At 41.4% G+C, this 17110-nt stretch overlaps 1 protein-coding gene across 3 annotated transcripts in view; it reads right to left on the minus strand.

Moving 5' to 3' along the window:
• Nucleotides 1–16033, minus strand: part of NDP (norrin cystine knot growth factor NDP) — a 386819-nt gene extending 370786 nt beyond the window's left edge. Inside the window, exon 1 of one of the 3 annotated variants that reach the window (XM_078656186.1) lies at nucleotides 15552–16033. The gene's annotated coding sequence lies outside the window, so the exon portion shown is untranslated. Of the gene's footprint in view, nucleotides 1–9936; nucleotides 10046–14747; nucleotides 15052–15551 lie in introns of those variants that run through there. The other 2 variants (XM_078656184.1, XM_078656187.1) reach the window with 2 other exon arrangements.
• Nucleotides 16034–17110: the final 1077 nt, after the last annotated feature.

Raw genomic sequence — 17110 nt, forward strand, 5'->3', positions numbered from 1 at the left:
GTACCTCCCTCAAAGCAGAGCCTAGGAACCCCTTTTATTGAAGGTCCCATTTTGCTGGTGTCAAACCGAGCAAGAGGAGTTGGCAGTAGAAACCCCATCCCTGGGCACAGAGACTTTCGCGGTCACAACTGCTGTGGAGACCTGGGATGTAGGTAGCAAAATCTTGGCACACAGGCTTGAAGTTTCTTTTTCATATCTGTACTGAGGTTGCAAACAGTAGATTTGTAATTCAAAAGTCAGTTTGTATATTCGACTCAGATTGGTCCAGCCAAGGTCTTTGTTACAAGGTGCTAGCAGGATGGTGGTGGGAAGCTGTTAGTTACCAGACAGAAGAAAAGCCAAACCACTTTCACAAGTGCTTTCTGGGCTTGCTCCAGCTCTTCACCTTCGGTACCATTCACATGGAGAAAATTCAAAATGGATTTCAGCATGTATCACCCGCTCCCCACATAAACAAACTCAGCATACATAGCAAGGTGTACATGCAACATCCATATCCCACATGGATGGACAAAGGACCCAGTTGCAGGGTACCAGCTGGCAAATTAATAAATATAGGACGGACTAGTGGGCATCTCCCCCAAGCAGGGCCAGGAAGTAGGCCAGCCATGCCTCTTTATTAATCATCTTGCTACCTCATTGGTCAGTCTTTCACAGCCCAGTGAACTGATGGTGGTCAGACTCGGTTTCAAAGGGGTACACTGAGTGCCCCTTCTTGAAGCCGACCCCTAGTTTAGGTCTCAGTCTCTGTCACCCACATGCTGGTCATCTGTGGTTACGCTGGATATCAAAAACCTATGTTTTTTTTATTTATTACGAGCTCGAATCACCCCAGAAAGGGTACCTAAAGCTCACTATGATGTAAACCCCCACTTTATGCCTCTCCACTCTACTCTGCACCACTCCAAGCCACTGCATTCCACTCTGCACCATTCCGCTCTATGCCACTTCATTTGTGTCACTACACTGCACTCTACTCTGCACCACTCCACTCTATGCCACTTCACCCTACGCCTCTCTACTCTACTGTGCACCACTGTTACTACCATTGAGTAGGGTAACAATAAACATCTGTTATTCAGCGCCTTGAGACCCTAGCTTGGGTGATACAAGTGCTCTTCAAATACACGTTATGTTATGTTATACCTTGTGCCACAGCACTCTATGGCACTCTGTATCTCTGCATTCTTTGCCACTGCACTCCACACCACTCTACTCTGCACCACTCCATTTTATGCCACTCCACTCTGCGCCACTCCAAGCCATACTACTCTGCAACACTGCACTCTGTGCCACTGCACTCTACACAAATATGCTCTACACAGTGCATTCTATGCCAATGCACTCTGTACCACTCCACTCTACGTCACTGTACTCTATGCAAATCCACTCTATACCACTATAATCTACTTTGCACCAATGCACTCTATGCCACTCTACTCTATGCCACTCCATGTCACAGCACACTACCCTGTACCTTTACACCCTACCCTGCACCACTCCACTCTAAGCCACTTCACTCCGCTCTGAAACGTATCCACTCTATGCCACTGCACTCTACGCCACTCTACTCAACTCTGCACCACTCCACTCTATGCTGTGCCACTCTACTATCTGCACTGCACTTGACACCACTCAACTCAACTTTGTACCACTCTATTTTATGCCACTGCACTTTGCGCCACTCTACTCTAAACCACTGCACTGTACATCAATGCACTCTACACCAATGCACTCTATGCCACTATACTCAACTCTGCAACACTCTACGCCACTGCACGTTATGTCACTCTAATCTACACCACTGCACTCTATGCCACTCTGTTCTACTCTGCACCACTGTGTTCTATGTCACTCTAATCTACTCTGCATCACTATACACTAGGCTACTGCATTCTATGCCACTCTACTCTACACCACAGCGCTCTAGGACACCCTACTATGCAACACTTAATTCTCCATTACTGTCCATGCTACTCTACTCTGTACCACTGCACTCTATGCCACCGCACTCTACTATGCCCGTTCTACTATATGCCACTCTAATGCACTCAACGCCAATGCACTCTATGCCACTACACTACACTCCCCTCTACTCTGCATCACTCTATGCCACTGCACTCTACACCATGGCACTCTGCAGTACTCCACTCCATGCCACTGCACTCAACTTTGCAACACTCTGCTCTATGCCATTACACTCTACATCACTTCACTTTATGCCACTGCACTTTACAACACTGCACTTTACTCTACTTTACTCTGCACCACTGCACTCTACACAAATGCGCTCTAAGCCACTGTACTCTACACCACAACACTCTAAGCCACTCCATTCTACACTGCACCACTCTAATCTACGGTACTGCATTTTATGATGCTACGGCACTCCACTGTAAAACACTCTATGCCACCTTATACCACTCTATGTTACTCCACACAACTCTCCTCTATGCCACAAACCTTTAGCCAGGCTGAATAGCAGCTACACTGGTGTACAACATGGCAAAAACACATTGGCAAAGCCAATAGCTCTTTTATGTGTGAGACCTATTGGCTTTGCAAGTGCTTGTTTGGAGAAATGCAATCACTTAATCAAGATCCAGCTTCAGCAGATATGGTAAATGATCTATTCAGAGGTGGTCCAAGATGATTTGCACCCTGTAATCTTTTTTGTGGGAGCCATACTTTCAATAGTTTGAATAGCAAATCCAACATCATGTTGAGGTACGACCTTTCTTCTCTCAAGATGATTATGTAGAAATTAAATTGTCTGTGAAATATGTTATTCCTTTTTGGCCAATTGCAAAGTATTACTAAAGAACTTCTACAGACTAATAAACCATTTTGGAACAGATCAGAATATCTGATCCAGAATTTTACAGCTCATGATTTAGGGGCTATTCACAAAGGTAGACTTACATGTGAGTAAACTGTCAATGTAAGTTTACTCTTACGATGTTGAGTAACTTTACTGCTTTTGGCTATTCACCATTAATGAGTGTAAAGTTACTCAAAAGTGCAGACTTACATGTCCCCACCCTTTACATGTACTAGTTACTATTTGTAAATGTTCACACTTAGGTGGAGGTCTCCACCACTGGTGTGGAGATCTTCCTATTGAAACTAAAGGGAAAAGCTTAAAGGTTTATTAAACTCAAAAATAAATTAGTAAACATATGTTAATATTTAATATTAATAGAAATTGATTAAAATATACATACTCATATGCACACATATAAATATATGCATATGTATTTTAAAATGTAGGACTAAATAAAAAAAGTTACAATATTCGCTTAATGTTTAAATTAGCATTTCATTATTGTTAATAAATATATTAAATTAACATTATTATCTGTTATATTTAAATTGATTAAATCTTACCTAAAGTATGCCATAGATATATTTTAATTATATAGTGAAAACGATTTAAACTTATGCTGAGGATTAATTTAAATTCATTTAAGTATTATTTTTAAAGATTAAAGTTACATTCATGTTTAAATAAAAGGGTTAGTAGCATTTTATGGTAAACTAATATGTATGTTTTATTTGTATATATTATTTTTTACAATAAATTAAATATATTTACACTTTTAAAATGATAAAATAAGTTAATTTCATTTAACATTGGGTTGTATGGGATTTTATTTTAAGTCCCTTCCTCCATTATTTGCCATGGAGGGTGGTGTAGCACCAGTGGTTGGTTGTATGTGGTGCTGATTTACTCCAGGTCTGAGATGGAGCACATGTACAACTGTTTGGTCTTTTGTTGGCCGCAGTAGCTATAGAATTACTGTTTGTGAACAGGAACATGCTTACATTTTATGGGTGGGTGCACGTTCCACCTTAAACCGTCACCCAGCTCTACCTTAACCCCTTCTTAATCCTCCCTTCTTGACAAACATTTATTCATAAATCTTCCCTATTTTGAAACCAATCCCCCTTGTCTCTCCAACATTTACTATTAAAATATATTCCTACATATGTGGCGATCCCTGCTGTTGGGGCAGAGATCGCTGTACACAAAGGACAGGATAGGTGAAGGTGTAGACCTACACATGTAGGTGTATGAATAGCTTTTTGTAGTATGTTAGTAGTACCATTGTGGTACTACTAAACGTATTACAAAATGCATTTTGTGAATAAGCCCCATAGTATTTTGCCTGCTATCTTGGTACTAGAGTGACAAATGTGTGGTTGGTTTGGGCAGTAAACAAGGGCCATATTCATGAACACATTTTCCCATAGACACAGAATGGCCAAAACCCTTTGATGATTCTGGCCCAAAGTGTATGAAAATGTTTTTGTTGAAACCATAAAAACCCTGAGATCTTGTAAAAACATACCAAAGACAATAATGAAATGGGTATTTGTGATTCTTTTCTTTACTTTTTTGAAGACCACTTCCACCAATACTTCAAGTACATTTATTGAAATCTGGATCTCTGTATCCCTTGCATTTGGAGAGATAATTACCACAGTCCATCTGAAAAATGTTGACAGCCTCCAAAAGATTCAGAAAGTGGAGCACTGACAATTTGGTGCTATACTGATGGTATGCATTAAAATGTGCATTAAAAATGAAAGTCAATATACTCTAAAGCCTTTTCTCAAGAAGCTAATGGAAAACAATCTCACAGGGTAGTGCATTCATATGGGTTGATGGTATTTCAGATATTTTGTTAGTAATTAGAGACAATGATTTCAGAGAGGGCTATCAGAAATGGCTCCACCTCATTTGGGGGAACCGAAAATGGAAAACACTAGCTCTATGTTGGTAAGTGCAGTTTGATAAAACTCCTTAATCATGACTAATCCATAAAAGGGGGAACACTTTCCCAATGTACCAATAGAAACATGTATTGAGTAAATGGTATAAGGAACCGAGCAAGGAGAAAGAGGGGCAGGAGAAACATGGGTGGGTAGGAGATATTAGGGTACACTTAGGGGTAGAATTCCTAAGGTTTCGTTGAGATAAAGTAAGAATGTACAGAGTTACTTACGTACAGGTAAAACGACTAGGATATAAGCTTTGGGAGATGTACTTGGATGCAGGCCAAGCCACTGCAATTATGCTACAATGGCAGGCCAAATTATGTGGCAGAGTTTATGAAATTATGCTGCAAGAAATGGCGGGTAATGTAGTATAAACCAGCACATTCTGTAGCAGTTTTATTTCACTCATTTTTGCATTTCAGCACATATAGCTGTCTGGGAAACAGTTACGCATCATTAGTACCAGTTTAATGTCTCAATACAGCATTCAGCAATGGAAACTGATCAGTTACAGTTAACCTTTCCAAAGGGATTGCCACAGTACTGCAGCATATGTGGTGCTTTTTCAGTGCTATGTGATCTGTGTGATCTTGCAACAATTCTTTTTTTTAGAATCTGCAAATTATGCATCAGACAAGAGGATTTTTCGGGAAGTATGGCAAGTCCATGATAAGGGATACAATGCCGTTGCCGCAGAATCACATAGTTCTGGGGGATCTAGCTGTAAGTAGTGCTACCAGAGTAAGGAAAGTGATAGGTGTGACAGAGGACTACCACTGACAGAGAAACTAGGCTACAGGTAGAGGTATCTAAATAGAGGTACTATGATTCATATATATCTATACATATCTATTGGTCTATAAAATGATAGATAGATAGATAGATAGATAGATAGATAAATAGATAGATAGATAGATAGATAGATAGATAGATAGATAGATAGATAGATAGATAGATAGATAGATAGATAGATAGATAGAGATAGATAGATAGATAGATAGATAGATAGATAGATAGATAGATAGATAGATAGATAGATAGATAGATAGATAGATAGATAGATAGATAGATAGATAGATAGATAGATAGATAGTACCTCTACCTTTATGTTGGTGTATATGTAAAAGTTGACAGCCTTCAAAAGTATCATGAAAGCACATTCTCTCGGCCCTAGTTTCTCATGGCCTGGTACAGCAGCTTTGGATACAAGGGGGGTCTGCCCAACTGGGTGTAGTGCCCTCATCTTCATGTGATGACCCTGTCCGTGCTAATCAGGCTAGTTCCTTCCTTGTCAAGGGAAAGGTTGTCATTTACTTGTCCCCGGCCGCTACCCCTTATGTGATGGCATTGAGGAATGTTCCCTCTTTGCATGTGAATCCTTTGATCAGCTGAAAAAACAAGGTGACATATTGGATTGGCCTTAATTCAAATCTGGACTCCCATATTCATGAGTAGATTAATATGGTGCAAAGGGTCAGTTGTTTGGGGAAAGACATTAAAACCCATGAGGGGGATTCGGTGGTGGTGAAGTTTAATCATCCCTTGGTTGCTGCACAAGTTCTGACAACAATTAGTTCATGCAGACGTAGTATCCTGTCTTCTATTCATGCATTCCCATTGGGTTGTTTCTATAGGCTGGAAGTTGTATGCATAACTTCATGGTCACATGTAGGTTGTCAGGACTATCGACCACCTTTGATTACCTCTGTAATTCCACCCTTGGAGTCTGTGAATCGTTTTGCCACTTTGAGTGCCCTGGATTCTTGTGACTGGCTTGTGTCTCAAGCTCATTCTGTGACTTCGATCAGCCCTTCTGGCAGTAGATCTCCCATCCTCTCAAGGGTGGGTTCTTCAACGCAATAACTTGAATTTAGTAAGCTGGAACATTTATGGAATTGCTGATAAATTCAGTGATCCGAATTGGCTTAAATCCATTAGCAAAAGTATTTTTATTTGTTTACAGGAAACCTGGGAGATAGCAAACCAATTTTTCATGGAGGGGTATCACGTTTATTTTATTCCTGCTCTTGTCCAGCCTCCAGCAGGGCAAAAGGGGGTCTTATTGTTTATGTTGCCTTGGAAGTTAATGTTCCTGTTAACGTTTTACCTTCTGGCACATCTGCATTACAGGCATTAAGGATAACAATGTCAGGTTCTACTGCATTTCATCTAATTAACTTTTACAACGCTACATCAGGATCCTCCATCTCACACAATATATCCCTTTTGGGTTCTTTCATTGAATCTGTAGTTGATAATGGGGGTGGCGCACCTAATCTAATTATTGCAGTGTTGGGTACCGCAAAGGGTATAATAGAAGCACAGGGGTGCAATGGACTGTGCTTTGTTGGTGATATATGCATTATGATTCACGTGTTCTTATTCCCTAAACTGCTGCATTGCATGCCCCGATACTATGGCGCAAATCGTTTTGATTACTGTTTATTCAGGATAATGTGTACCATTTCCGGACCTGCACCATACTAATAAAACATGGTGATTTATATGTTTTCTGTTACAATTATATGTAAAGTAACAAAAATGCTTATAACGCTTTTTATTATAACTTTGCAACATGCTGCACAACAGCCACACTACTCTACAACATAGCTTAAATACACTGGCAAAGCCAATAGCTCTGACTAAACACTTATAAGATCCAAAAGGCAAGACCTATTGGCTATGCCAATGCTTGTTTTACACTTTATACCAACAGCCTTGAGCAGGCTTTGCTGGAGTCTCAAGCTAATTGTTCCAATATAGGTATTCTCCCAATTCCTATGTTGCTATATGTGGGTGATGCGGTCTTGAAGGCTCAGACAGCGAAAGGACTGCAAACTCTTTGAAATTCCTTTGTTATTTTTATGGCAAAGTTAGACCAAATTGTTTTGTGTTGGCGGTAAGCCCGAGTTCGGCAAAATGTAATCTTTAGAATTTGTAACCACACAATTGCCATGGCAGAGGCTTTCTCATACTTAAGTGTGTTGTTAGACTCTGTCATGGAAACCTTTGGTGGGTGCTAAGACTGATGAGCTCTCAACATCTATGGCTGCAGTTCTCCAGTTTGCTGTGAGGCTGGGCAGTAGACCCCTTAAGACCCTGATGAAGATAGAACAGGCTAAATGCATTTCAAAAACCTCTTATGTTAGTAAGATCTGAGTGTAACTGGTTCTGGGTCGTTTTCAGGTCTCTGAGAACAAAATATTGCAGCGGTTACTCTGTGTTCCTCAGAGCACTACCTCACTGTGTATCCTTGTAGAACTGGGGGTAGGTTATTTGAGCGATATTCTACCTTTGTAACCTTTGTTGGACTGGATTAGAATGTGGACCAGTGAAGCCTTTTGCCTGAACAGGGTCACTTTAAAGGACTGCCTATTGACTGATGGAGCTTTAGGAATCCCTTGGTTGAAATATATCAAGGATTGGTTTATGCAGTTGGGGAGGGGAAAGCTTTTTTCAATCTCTGAGTGTATGTGTAAAGTGGATAGGTTCTGGATTGAAACTAACTTGTTAGAAAGAAGAGCTTGGGCAAGAGAGGAGTTAGACCTCCAGAAGCCTATGGTTCAGAGGTATGTGTTGCTAACAACAACACAGAGGATGGAGCCATATCTTATCTTTGTTAAAAATATTAGAGACTGTTATCTGCTTACTAGGTTTATATTTAATCTTTTGCATTTACTTTTAGCCTACCACAAAGGATGATCTGATCTGGGCTCTATGTGTGCCTACGGATGCAAAACTGTGTCTCCACAGGGCACCCTCCATTTTGGAATGTTTTGTAAATACTTTGTTAAACCGAGAAGAACTTTTATTATTCCACTTTTGAAGTGGAAGGGGTTTTCTCAAGTTCGTCCTGCTATAGTATTTCTACAGATGCTGAATGATGAATGTGTGACTTTTAATGTTGTTTTTTTAAATCTATTACCTATATTAGGAATTTGCAGAAAAGTTAATGAGTTTCTATTTACTGCTGACATATTAACGCCTGTTATGTGTATTATGTCTGCATGATTTTAATTTGTTTATTGTTTTTACAGCATGTGTGTACTCTTGTGGTTGGTTTGAATCCAAATAAAGTTGATTTGATTTGTTTTGATAAAGCCAGTAATTCTGAATCTTATTATGTTGAGTTTTGGTAATATCAAGGCAACTTTGTGTGTTGCACCATCTGTAGAGAAGAAATTCAATAATGAAGCAAATATCTTGTGCTATGACTGTTAGCAGGGTTCCTCTGCTCAAATTAATAGAGCAGCAAAGTTTATACATATTCTTAAAAAAGAGTTATGCAAAAGAGTGAGAAGAGGAAGCTTGCGATGAAAGTGGTAAACAAAAAAGGCATACACTGCAAAATATTGCTTGGCAGATACTACTGACAAAAGGTATTTTTCTCGTACCTTTAACAAAGGCTATGTGCATGCACGTTATTTCTATGTAAACAATAACAGTCATATATACAACAGCATGTTATCATGGCAGCAAAATAAAACAAATGAGTATGCAAATGTGACTAGCCACTAGCACTGTGTATGTGTGTAAGACTAAAGTATCCAAACAGCACATACTCCATAAGCAAAAAAAGCCATAAACAGGCAATCAAAATGTTCTAATGGGAATAGCATAAAGTATGTATGTCAAATAACACGCACGAGCTGCACGTCATGTTGTGCCTACAGGCTCACAAAAGAACTACTTGATTACCTATCACCAAAACCTAACTGGAACAGAAATTGGAAATTGCAACCATCCAGAAAATCTTATCGGTGAAGGCCAACCCATCCAATCAATGGCAAACCACTAAAAACACTTGCAAATCAATTGCTGAGGGGACTGATCCAAAGTCTACTCTCTCTCTGTACTTCTTTTTATTATACTTTTTAGACCTACTGTTAACATGACGTGGCTCATATAAAGGTGTATGTTGCCACCCCCCCCTCAAAAATCAGATTCTGGATTTTTTTTGGGGTGGGGGGTGATTGGTATTCACTCATCTGCTGAGAATCTGTCATTTTCAAAGTACACAACTCTTAGTCATTCAGTAAATTATTTGAAAATCCTACTTCTATTCTCCGTCATTTGCATTATGCAGTTGTCTTTGTGCTTTTAATGTTGCATCTTCCAACTGTGACGACTGCACTGAGCATTAAACATACTGACCAACTTCAATTCCATTTCTCCATGCATATGTTCAGGGCCACTGGAATTATGAGATTGTGCGGTCGTGGTGATTATCGCATTGGTATAGATTTTCAGCATTTGCCACATAATCCATCCTCTGCTACATAATCTGCAGATTATAACAAAAAAGTATTATTTCTACCTTAAGTAGTTCAAAAGTTTATAAAAATGCAGTGAGAAACATTACCACCCAGTGGAAGGCCCTTTGCAAAGCTGGACTGATCACCTTTCTGTTCTTCAAAGGGAAACATCCTTTACGACGCAACTTTTACCACGCAGTGCCTTTACAACGCAGGTTTTTCAACGCAAGTCATTACAACGAATTGCGCTGGGGGGGGGGGCGCTCTAGGATAGGTAATAGTTTAATTTACTATCCAACACCTTCCCTACTATCTACGGGGACTGGAGTTGGAATAGTAAATTAAACTATTCACTATCCAGCACCCCCCAACGCAAGTCGTTGTAACGACTTGCATTGAAAAACCTGCGTTGTAAAGGCATGCGTAGTAAAAGCATGCGTTGTAACAACGTACATCCTTCTTCAAAGCTATATTTGGGTGTGAAACTAGTACTAAGGTGGTGCAATCAACCTTACCAAGTTTAAAATGACGAAAACATGAAGTAATGTTATTCCAAAATGTGTTGCGTTATGCTGCATATATTGCCTTTGCTTGCCGCATAATTTACACAACCCTGCCGCACAATTTGGCCCTCTCCTACCACATATTTCCAGTGGCCCTGCATATACTACGCAATTTTATGTATGATGCTCATCTGAAGCAAATCTTTTAAAGGTCGGCACATACTGCAGATTTCACAAAAAGCACTGATGAGTCTATTAAATGTCAAGGTTTATTAAAAAGTCTAAATACTTCTGCAATCTAACCTGCATCGACAGCGAATGGGCACTGATATAGTGAGTCGTGCGAAACTTAAGTAGTTCTTGGCAGTGGGATGGTTGGATATCTTGCACATGACTGTGATCCGTTTGAAAAGATTTGTCTCAAGAGTAAGATGAATTTTAACATCTCCTCGCTGCAAGCATTCAGGGGTGTATTGCGACTGGTAAATTGACAGTTCACACATCTACCTCTTAGGCTAACGTTTCTAGTAAATACATTTTAGATAAGTCTCTATTCCCCACATTTTTCAGCTTCAATGAGTTTTGGCGTCTGTTTTAGGCTTAATTGAGTACTCTGTTCAGTAATGGTTGGAGACTGTTGCTACTAGTTTAGAACTATGTTTACCGGCACTGCTAGAATAAAACTGAAGAAATGATGCTGTTTTGTTATAAGGTCAAAATATTCATCATAACATCCTGGGACGTGTTTCTAAAAAAAGACCTAAATAGCACTAAACCAGTGCTTCACATTTTTGTATCTATTAAGAATCCAGATTTAGCGTGGAACACCAATTGAAGGCCCTTCTAAGAAGGTTTTTTAGTTAACCAAACTTCTTTCTTGCAGAGTCTACATTGAGCAACTTCTAGTGTATTCTCAACGGTAAGTACTACTCAATAAAATACATCTGTGCAGTTTCAGCATAAACCATGGCTCTAGACACACCTACAAATGGTCTTTTCAGAGAGCACCTACCAGGTAGAACCCTTGCACCCTTATTTGCAAATAGTTACCAAAGTGCTGTCAAATCAACAACACCATCACACACCACACCAACATGGACAGTATAAACCATTCAGCTAAAATCAGCAAAAGTATGCCACACCTGTGTGTCAACTTAATTGCACCTTAATTACCTAAGGGGGTAGTGATGAAAATAAAGACAGCACTTTTCTCCAGCCGATCAATGGCCAACCGTCCCCCCCAAGCCAAAGTTCTTAGGCACAATCATCCACACACAGACAACACTACAATTATGTTCTGCTATCTAACTTAGTTTACTTTGTCTGTAACCTACCCATATCACTTTGAATCTGAACAATGGAGAGTATGTCTACTAACATCCTACAACCAAACACCAACAAACAATAGACACAGTTGATTGATGGTACAAGAACTACCATAGCATAATGATGGTCATAAGCACTTTACAAATGCCATAGCATAACATACCATCTAACTAGTTGACTAGAAGAGCGTCTATTAATTTCTGAAGCAGAGTAGATATGCAGTGGTCTTGATCTAGAGAAGAAACCAATTTGATTGGATTCAAATTAATCAAAATCTCCAGAAATGTACACACGTTTCACCAAACGCTCCCAACAATATCCCTGCGCTGTTTTTTTCCCAATGTGGAGGTGTCTTGAGCTCACGGTGATTAGAGAATTATTACATAAGGAGGGCTGACCCGCGAAACACATGGAAGCTACATTGTCTGGATGGCATCGTCCATATGACACAGTGCAAGTGGTTGCGGTGCGAGGAAGGGGTCAGTCACGGGTCCTGTGCCACCCACAGAATCCTGCTCTGATTTGGGCTATGAAGCGTGGCGCATGTACAGACTACCAGCTGTTCGCGAGGCTTACGGCCTTGCTTTTATTGTTCTGCTAAATTAGAGGTTGGGCATGAGAGGGATTCCCAGCATACCACTTGTTTACATAGACATTTTAATATGTGCCACGCTCTCGTACATAAAAAGGAAATAGCAGCTGATCGGAGCCGGGGCAGACGGACTATTTTTTCCCCTCGGGCATTCACTTTGCAGGGCTGTGGAAAATCCAGACGAGGCGGGGGCCGCCGATCACTCTGGCTACAGCTGGGCTTTTATCAAGGATTAGCAGGCGTTACGCGGCCGATGGAAAGTGAACGGCATCTAACGCCAGCAGGGCCAATTATCCTTTGATGGTGCCCGGGTCAGGGATTGTCAGTCACACTCGACGGTGCCGCGGCGCGCGCTGGCACAGACGCACAAAGCCCCTAGAATAATGATGATGACGAGGGGGTGCGCTCTATTACGCACTTTCAAAATGGCGCAATCCAAAATGCGGGCATGGCTTAAAGTGTCAAACCACCACCCAGCAGACTAATGCCACAAATATATATATATATATATATATATATATATATATATATATATATATATATATATATATATATATTTTTTTTTTTTTTTTTTTTTAATGAATTGGCCTTCGCCTGAATGGGGGCCTCTCACGTTTTGGGGGCGCCTGAAGGGTTGGGGTTCCTGTGTGCAGCAGCTGCAGGGACTTTCGTTACGCCCCTGTAGAACCTATGAGGTTTTGCAAAATTACATGAACATACAGGCATTCCTGGTTTAGTGAGTGTACCTCTTTCACCAAGGGGGCAACAACGGCTATTTTTTACACTAGCCTAAAATTATTTAATTTCCTGAATGTTTATATTGAGACATTATTCAATTTTAAAATAATGGGTTCTGGCAGTCCTGGTGGAAATTCCATAAAGTAATGCGCATTGGCAATCCTGGTGGAAACTCCAGTTGACCTGTTGCAAAAGGTTTCTGCTTTGCCCAGTTGAAGCTTATTCGTATTTTGACACTGGGCTGCACACGCACCCAGTGGAAAGAAAGAACGCTATTGAGAAGATTAACAATTCCTTTTGAAGGTATTCAACACCAATAGACAGGGATAACGGCTTCTGAAGTGTAAATGGAGCCACGTTGATTATTTACTTTAAAAAATCAAGGAAGTGTCAATACCCTTGAGGGTCCACGTGATCCGAAAGAAGCATTTTATAAGAGGACAGTCTGAATTTCTGTCAGACAATGTATGTCTCCTGGCAGAAACACCACAGACTTTTTGGGTGGGTGGAGGACGTTTTTAAACCGCAAATATAGTTCTAAAACAAGACACAGACACGCATGGAACCACCATAACTACAAAATAGAGTGCTGTTTGAAAAAACTATAATACCAGACTGGGAAAAAGAAACAGCATGTACGTAAAATTGAAAGGATTCGAAATCCAGAACATATAAAGTTGTCTAAACCGCAGCAACCCTCTTTCCCACTGCCTTATATATCATTCACGTTACAGCCACCCACGGCTATACCGTGTTATTTAATATTAAGTCACCTATAGAAACTTTTCCTGTTTCGTCGGGTTCCCACAGCTATTGTTTCCACAGTATTTGCATTTCACGCACAAAAAAATAGCATTTTCTGCAAATTGAAAAAAAAGTCTGCAGGTACGCGAAGCTAACGCCCTTTGCACAATATCACGACGATGCCTTTGCCTTTTTAGGAATATCAGGTCAGTGATTAATGCGATTTCAATATTCATCTATTGTACCAAGGGCTGCTGCGTCGAAATACCGTTGATTTATCACACCTCTGCGCGAGCTGTTCAACATTGTGAAGCTGTGTGTTCCATTTTTTTTATTAAAGGAAAAATAAAATATATGTGCATGCAGGAAAAAACAGTCTCCCTCGCGTGAAACAAGCTCGCAGTAATTGTTCAGACATTGCAGAGTGAACACGCACTCTGCACGTCCCACATGGTTCAGTATGCACCAAAGAACAGGATTGCAGCAAAGCTCCGGAATGCACAATACAGCGCCTCTCAAACATGAAATGTAATTATTGTGATGGAGAGTCAGATTCTGCGTCTCGCTGGGCTTATTCATAGGTCAGTTCATGACATAAAAATCACAGTTTCAGAACCCACCGCGGCCACTTCACTCATCTTTTTCCTCCTTCCGACCTGGTTATTAAATTTTAGGTGGCAATGAGCACCCAGGTATAGTGCCAAGAAGCCATCAAGGCTACAAATGCACCTACCGCGGATAATTTTGTAACATGCATAATTTATGGCATTTTAAGCATAGTGGGTTTTGCAGGGGCGCCACACTTACCCTGTCTTTGCAGGTAGTCGAGAGATGACCCCTTCCTGAGTGGAATCACATTTCCCTTTCCTCCGAAAGATGCAGTGCCATGCGCGCAGCCCACTTTCAAATTAACAAGCCGCCACCAGCGGGCTCCGTCGGCTGCCCCCGCCAGATGTGTGCAGCCACCTCACAGTGATCTGTCTTCGAGCTTCCAGGAGCTCAGGAAAGTGCGTCACTCAACTACCCCAAACAAGGGGCAGTTCTGGGTCAACAGGTTCAGACAGTGACTACTACCAGCTCTGGACTGCGCATCTCCACACCGTCTGCGCACATCCACTTTACAGCATGTGCTGTACCGAAGGGGGCTAAACTGGCTACTAAATATACTCCTGTGTGGCCGAGCCAAGACAAACACCACGGATTTCCTCATAGCCTGCAGCCAATCAAAGCCATACATTAAAGCCGTCCTAATCCGCAACCAGCACTCCTCAATCCACGACAAAGCTGAGGCAAACATTATTACGCAAATTAAAAGTGGTGCCACCTAGCATGACAGGGGATGCCAGAAATAAGATGCGCCCGTTCTTTGAAGGCATTCTGGGCACCCCTGCGGACGGCTGGCACGGATGGGCAGATAGCGCGTGGTCATGGGCCGCAGGGCAATAAACGGCGCGGTTCTGTACCAGAGCACAGGCACAGCATAGATTCTTGACCGGAAGGGACAACACTTCCAGTGTTCCGGTTAGCACATTTCGGAACAAGGGTTGTTGCAATTCAAACACGACGCATGAAAGAAAGTGCACGCGAGAATTCCACTAGAATGGCTCTTACCTTTGGAAAACGCTACTCCCCGCTCAGTTGGAACAGTTATTCGGAGTTCCCACGGTGTGAAAGTGCATTTTGTCTTCGTTCTCTCCCTGCGGCAGTCACTCGGGCTCCCCCTTTACCTTTGTAACTCACAAAAGTTCCGGCTGCTGCTGCTCAAGCGAAGAGAGAGGGCGAGGGAGCGTCAAATGGGAAAGTGCCACTGAAGCCATATATCAATCAGGCGTGCTTCAGCTCCATGGCAAATGGAAATTCCACAGAAACGTGAGGCTCTTGTTATCTGGGAAATCACTAACCTCGCCGGCCAGGTTCGCCCCTTAAGGGAATTACTACAGGGAGAGCCACAAACTGCAAATGTGCAAATGTTAGGGTCACCACATTACCACTTAAAAGCCTCTCAGTATAACTTACTTTGCTTGCACAATTAATGCAAACAGTGTGCTTTAGTTTGATATAAATGTCCGTCCCAGTTTGTTATATTGCGGGGTTAGCTAAATAGGGTGGAAGTGGGGAATCTGCCGAAATGCTTTGTCTGTCTGACTCACAAATCTGCCAACTTTATTTAGAAGTGTGGGATCTGCCGGAACGTCAGCTGACTTTGCTAATAGAAGCCTCGTGTCAAATGGACATCCTCTACATGCCTTCGACTCCCAGGCATCATGAGACCGCCCCATTTATGGCCAGACATTGCAATGCTGCTTAGGCCCTAACCCCGTAGTCCAGGCCTGGAAAATGCAAAAACAAAAACAAAAAACACTGAGAGAACCCTAACAAGTTAGGGATTTTTTAAAATGGCTTTTTATGGTTTTTGTTTCTAAAAAAACTAAAAACTGTTGAACAGGCTGTGAAAACATGGCCGCCCAGTAGGTATTGATACTTTCAGTGAGAGCTGCTCCTGTGTTGGCGGGAGTTCTTCTGTAGAAATATCCCATCCCATTGGCATACAACTTAAAATGGCAGGTTGGGATCTGCAGTGTTGGCAGAGGCCAGGTCTCAGCAGCAGCAGTGGGTCAGCGGTAGGCCCACTAAGCTCTAAATCATGGGCACTCACAAACATTTTCCCAGGGGCCACAAAGTATGGTTGGTGGTGTGCCCGAGGGCCACATTGATGTCAGCAGGGTGGGAGAGGGGCGTTAGAAGTGAGGAGGGGTGTAAGGTGGATATAGAGGAAGCACATCATGTACATGGTGTACCCTCTAAATAAAGACGCTGGTCTTTAGAATAGTGATCAATTCAACTCTAGAGTTTTATGCTTTACAGTGACTTGGGGTAAGCCTGTTCTGCTTGCTATTGCTACCTTAGGAGAGTCACATGTACAAAACAGGTACCTTGATTATTGAATTGGAATTGGAATGAAATATAATTGCATAATGTGAAACCAGAAAACCTGGTATCAATCCTGGCTCTCCCACTTGACCATATTGTGAAATCCTATGCAATTGTTTTATTTCTCTTTCCCTCTTATCCTTAAATACTGCATATAAGAGCACCTTGAAATACACGAGTTCAGGATGTGCGCTGTACAAAACCCTCCAGTGTTTCATTTAATAAACTATAATTTTGTC

Source organism: Lissotriton helveticus, chromosome 8, assembly GCF_964261635.1.
Source record: "Lissotriton helveticus chromosome 8, aLisHel1.1, whole genome shotgun sequence".
Classification (NCBI taxonomy): domain Eukaryota; kingdom Metazoa; phylum Chordata; class Amphibia; order Caudata; family Salamandridae; genus Lissotriton; species Lissotriton helveticus.